Source organism: Schistocerca gregaria, chromosome 4 (assembly GCF_023897955.1).
Source record: "Schistocerca gregaria isolate iqSchGreg1 chromosome 4, iqSchGreg1.2, whole genome shotgun sequence".
NCBI classification, from domain to species: domain Eukaryota; kingdom Metazoa; phylum Arthropoda; class Insecta; order Orthoptera; family Acrididae; genus Schistocerca; species Schistocerca gregaria.
In genome coordinates, this window is record NC_064923.1 from 228,926,458 (window position 1) to 228,932,612 (window position 6,155).

Consider the following 6,155-nt stretch of genomic DNA (forward strand, 5'->3'; position numbering starts at 1 on the left):
TCACGAGGTTGGATTGCCTGTTTGTTTCTAGTTATTGAGCTGTTTAGAGCAGGCTCCACTTAGCTAAAGTCTCGTGTTTGTAAAGAAATAATTCCCAAATGAAACTTCCTGGCAGATTAAAACTGTATACCCGACTGAGACTCGAACTCGGGACCTTTGCCTTTCGCGGGCAAGTGCTCTACCAACTGAGCTACCGAAGCACGACTCACGACCGGTAGTCACAGCTTTACTTCTGCCAGTACCTCGTCTCCTACCTTCCAAACTTTACAGAAGCTCTCCTGCGAACCTTGCAGAACTAGCACTCCTGAAAGAATGGATATTGCGGAGACATGGCTTAGCCACAGCCTGGGGATGTTTCCAGAATGAGATTTTCACTCTGCAGCGGAGTGTGCGCTGATATGAAACTTCCTGGCAGATTAAAACTGTGTGCCCGACCGAGACTCGAACTCGGGACCTTTGCCTTTCGCGGGCAAGTGCTCTACCAACTGAGCTACCGAAGCACGACTCACGACCGGTACTCACAGCTTTACTTCTGCCAGTACCTCGTCTCCTACCTTCCAAACTTTACAGAAGCTCTCCTGCGAAACTTGCAGAACTAGCACTCCTGAAAGAAAGGATATTGCGGCGACATGGCTTAGCCACAGCCTGGGGGATGTTTCCAGAGTGAGATTTTCACTCTGCAGCGGAGTGTGCGCTGATATGAAACTTCCTGGCAGATTAAAACTGTGTGCCCGACCGAGAGCACTTGCCCGCGAAAGGCAAAGGTCCCGAGTTCGAGTCTCGGTCGGGCACACAGTTTTAATCTGCCAGGAAGTTTCATATCAGCGCACACTCCGCTGCAGAGTGAAAAATCTCATTCTGGAAATAATTCCCACTCTACATGTTCAGAATTATGTTGAGTGAATGATCGGTAGGATGCTGCCTGGTGCTTGATATCGAGAAGTACAGTTAAAATGGTATAATATTATAGCGAAAATATGGGTGTTCTCGTAATCGACGAGTCTGGAGATGTCTGTAGAAATGTGAGCAAAAAAGCGGGAACCGTAACGCGTTTGTTCCGCGAGGAGACGCCCCTCTCTCTGCACTTCAGTTCTGAGAGTGACTTCGGTTCGCTGGTGTAAAGCGTATCATTTGGTATGGTGAGGGATATGAAATGCATGTCTACTAGATCGAGACGGTACTCGGTGACATATTCCCTGGTTGGGAATCGGTTTGACGTTCCAATATTCCTGCGAGTCTGGTATGTATTTGGTGACCTGTAGACAACACTGCGATGTTTAGTTGTCGGTGCAAAATGGTGATCAGTGTAAAATAGTTTATTAACGTGGAGTATAGTGTCTGTAGAAAGAAAGAACAGGATGACAGTGCTTCCCTAGGACTGGGGGAGCATCGTGACATATAGGCAGTGTAAGTGTGTGGGCATAAGATAATTTTTTCGGGTGTTGTACAGATATAAAACATAACTGCGCTGTTTTTGTACAATGTGTATATATTGTATTTTAAAGGTAGTGTGGCTTACAATATGTGAACTGTGTATATATTGCATTGTAAAGTTACTATTGTTTATGTTGTGGGATGACTAGAGAGGATGACTGTGTGTCCTATCGTGAGGAACGTGTAGATTGAGTACATGGATAATGGTGAGCGATTTTTTACTTGGAAAATTACGTGTGATATAGATAGTGAGGCGCAGTCGTCAAGCGGAGACATTAACTGACCATTGTCCGCTGTCAGAAAGTAGCAGCAATTGTAATATTTAATTTTAGTTACACTGGTAATTGTCTTCCTCTCTTCCAACATTCTTGTGAATCTGGTATGTATTGGTAATGTGTAGGCAATTTTGCTTGTTTAACTGACCGTGCAATTTAGCGATCTGTGCTAAATAAGCGCAGAAAGCCTCGGAGAGAAAAAGTGGATTGTGCTGTGATACCGGATGCATCACTAATTCGGCGGGTAAATTCGATAAGGGCGAATCAGAATGCTCGATTGATTGTGGTGGGATATAGGAGGGAACGTTTGCGTACGTTGAAAAATGGCTCTGATCACTATGGAACTTAACATCTATGGTCATCAATCCCCTAGAACTTAGAACTACTTAAACCTAAGGACATCACACAACACCCAGCCATCACGAGGCAGAGAAAATCCCTGACCCCGCCGGGAATCGAACCCGGGAACCCGTGCGTACGTTGAGAGCTGGAAGTGTACCACGTTAGGAGCGTTGGGAAGGGTGGATTCGATGTTGTTTTCGTAAACAGGTTCCGTTATGGGAAGAATTTCCGTGCACACAACCTGAGACATCTAGAAAGCGAGCGTTAACTATTTATGGGACATTATACAGTTTCCGAGAGGTTGACTTGGGTGTATTTTTTTAAAGAGGGATGTGAGGTAAGAATAACGTTGAGAACGTTTTAGATGGGGAGTCGTCACATAGGCAAGGCGAGAACCACGCTGGGTAGTTAAGTATGGTTAAACGTGAGGATACTGAAGCCAATGCAGACCACTGCATAAAAGAGACACAACGTGTATTCATAGGACACGTAGCCTGTTACCATGATACCTCGACTGGCAAAAGACATGACAATAATCCTCCATTCGGATATACAGCAGTGGGCTGCCAAGGGAGTGATGATCTTGATAACAGGATTGCATAGTCGTCAATGACTGTCCTGCCTTCAGTGGTAGAGACAACTGGCACCTGGAGATACCTGGCATATGAGACAGTCGTGAGCGCTGTTTGGAATGCAACTTTCACCGGTGTTCGACGACGCCGGCTCAGGACCCGTGCTGCGGCCGCCTCACTTCACGAGGGATGTGGCGCGCGCGCACCAGCTTCGCTCGCGTCATCGCCGGCGTCTGGGTGAGCACGTATTTGGACAGGAATTTCACAGGTGTGGAGTGTGAATACGGCTGTCGCCACTTCATGTTTTGCGGAAGCCGAGCAAGGACCCGTGCCCGGTTTGACGGTTGTCGGGCGAGTGACTTCGGTGTGGTGCTGGGTGCTTGCGCGCGTCTGTTGCGTTATTTTGTGAGCGGCCCTGTAGGCTGTCCTATGCGTTATTCGGACAGTTTACGAGTACTAAGCATGTTTGCAGATACGTGTTCTGCATTATTTAGGAGCAGTTTGCTATTGTGTACTGAATTAGGAGTTGTTTGCGCGTCTATGGGCTGTGCAACATGACACCAGGCACATCTGGGTGGGTGTTTTGTGATAGTGCGATAAATATAATCCATGCCTAAATAAAATGTTCGAAAATAAATAGAGTGCAATCATTCCTTACTCTCCCCAGCAGCCCAGAGCAGGCTGAGTCGTTTTCCCTAACCATCTGTGCTGGTGGCACTTAGACCTTGTGGAGAACATACTGTTTGCCACCATCATGGATAACTGTACTTGGGTCATCAGTTGGTGTCACGGTTTCGTCCTCTGATGGCGACGAAATGTACTAAGCCAGTCGGAGCTCGCAGTGTACCCACTAGGTGGCGCCATCTTAGATTACGGTTCTTGCATCACTACAGCGTCCTCTAGTGGCATCGATATGAACTAAGTCAGTTGGGCTATGGACTCAGTGGCGAATACACTTGGTGGTGGTGCTGCCTCTAATTGTTAAATAAAGGCTGGTGTATGGTTTCGACAGTTGACGATTAGCAAGCAGGGTCTTTTAGTTGGATTATTATTTTGAGAAAATACCAGTTGTTTGGCTATATGAACGTAAATGTATTGCATTATTTATGAGTGGTTTTCATGTGTGTGGGCTGCGCAGTGTGTTATTTTTGATAGTTTACAATTAGCAAGAGTACGTGTAGAGGTATGAGGGAGTAGTTTTATACTCCATACCTACACAAATTCTTCCCAAATAAGTAAAGTACACTCCTTCCTCTCTCTATCAGCCTAGTGGGGGGGGGGGGGGGTGAGTCCTATTACCACCTGCCCCTAGGAAGAGGTGGCGGACTTCGTTTGTAGCAATTTTCTTACATTGGTAGCGAAAACGCAAGTGAGCTTTGTTTACTGGCAGAATTCAAACTTGGTGTCGGCTCCTAGGAGGAAGTGGCGGTCGGGTGGCTGAGGTTAGTAAAAATCTACTTTCTTTCCCACAATTATATTAGGTTGGTAGAGAAAGCGCACGTGACCTTTCTTTACTGCCAGAATTCAAACTCGGCGCCGGTTTCTAGGAAGAGGTGGCGCTCTAGACCTTGAAAAGTAGTTGAAATTAGATAGTTGAACACCTTTTCATACCCATATGAAATTGTAAATTGAATTATTTAATATGATTAAAATTGAAATGCAATTAAGTACTTAGGTAATTGATAGTATAGATGCATGATGTGGGTGTTGCCGCTTTAGCTCTGGAGCTCGTGGTGGATACACTGGCTGCAGCCATCTTGAATAACGGTAGACGTGTCGTGTTCTGACGTGAAGGTGGCACTCTCTGGTGGCGACGATATCAACTAAGGCATTTTCAGTCCAGACTCAGAGGCGAACACACATGTTTGAAACTGGTTAAGTAATAAAGACAAGTAAATTTTTCCTGCAATTTTCCTAGGTGTGACGCATTATCGTGTTGGAATTTGCACTTCCCGCCATTTCCTGGGGGGAAGGGGGTTAGGTTAGTGCAGGTAGCCCAATTGACCTTCTTCCCACCAAAAATCAAACTTCCCACCAAAATCCGCCGTCTTGGATGACGCAACGGTGACGCTCTCTGGTGGCGACGATACCAACTAAGCCATTTGGGCTCTAGAGCTTGTGGCGAACACACATGCTTGAAACTAATTACATAATAAAGACAAATCACTTATTCCACCATTTTTCTTGGTTGACGCATTATCCTGTTGGAATTTGAACTTCCCGCCATTTTTCTGGGGGGAGGGGGGCGTGGCTCTTTCCCGCCAAAATTGAAACTCACCACCAAAATCCTCCATCTTGAATAGCGGTAAGGCCGCCATCTAGGATAACGGTACTTTGAGGCAGAACACAGATAGTCCCAATACTCACTCCAATGAATAAAGAATATGGATTGAGAGAAAATCGAAGAAAGATGAAAGTAATGAGAAGCAGCAGAAATGAGAACAGCGAGAAACTTAATATCAGGATTGATGGTCACGAAGTAGAAGAAGTTAAGGGATTCTCACACCTAGGCAGTGAAATAACCGATGGCGGACGGAGTCAGGAGAACATCAAATGCAGTCTAGCAATGGCAAAAAGGGCATTCCTGGCCAAGAGAGGTCTACTAGTATCAAACACAGACCTTAATTTGAGGAAGAAATTTCTGAGAATGTACGGCTGGAGCACAGCATTGTATGGTAGTGAAACATGGACTCTGGGAAAACCTGAACAGAAGAGAGGCGAAGCATTTGAGATGTTGTGCTACTGACGAATTTTGAAAATTAGGTGGACCAATACGGTAAGGAATGAGGAGGTTCTGCGCAGAATGAGAGAGGAAAGGAACACGCGGACAACACTGATAAGGAGAAGGCACAGCATGGCAGGATATCTGTTAAGACGTACGAGAATGACTTCCATGGTACTAGAGTGAGCTGTAGAGGGCAAAAACCTTAGAGGAAGACGGAGATCGGAATACATCCAACAAATAGTTGAGGATGTAAGTTGCAAGTGCTACTCTGAGATGAAGGGATTGTCACTGGAGAGGTATTCGTGGGGGACCGCATCAAACCAGTCAGAAGAAAACTGATGATGCAAAAAAAAAATCTGCTTACGTATTGCCTGTGCCATTTTTGGTATCGTAGGGGTCTCATTAAATAACTGTTATTTACTTCTTGTCTTAGCTACTCGTTAAATACTCAAGCTCTCGTCGTGTGGTGTGATTTGCTTTTATTTATAAGCTTCAGTAACTCTTCATAGAGATCATCAGACACTGTGCACACTAGTGCACGATTTCGATGGTATATCTTTTGTAAAACCAATGTTGCTATTCTCTCCCAGATTCCATAAGTGTTCTAATTTCCTGGCTTACATTAGAATTGCGTCCTTGCTCTGTTCCTTTGTAGTGCAGCAAATGACTTGATTTTTTCATGATATTGGGTCTATTAACTTACGGTATACTGATGTCTTTATAAACGATATGCTAAACGTAGGGTAGAACGTAGTAATCTTATTGTTTAATGTTCTGACGACATAAAAGTCTTTAAGCATGTCTGCA

At 45.1% G+C, this 6,155-nt stretch overlaps 1 non-coding gene across 1 annotated transcript; it reads right to left on the minus strand.

Annotated features, from left to right (window-relative positions):
- Positions 1 to 426: 426 nt before the first annotated feature.
- On the minus strand, positions 427 to 501 carry Trnas-cga (transfer RNA serine (anticodon CGA)). The gene has a single exon. It is a non-coding gene; the product is annotated as a tRNA-Ser (tRNA).
- Positions 502 to 6,155: the final 5,654 nt, after the last annotated feature.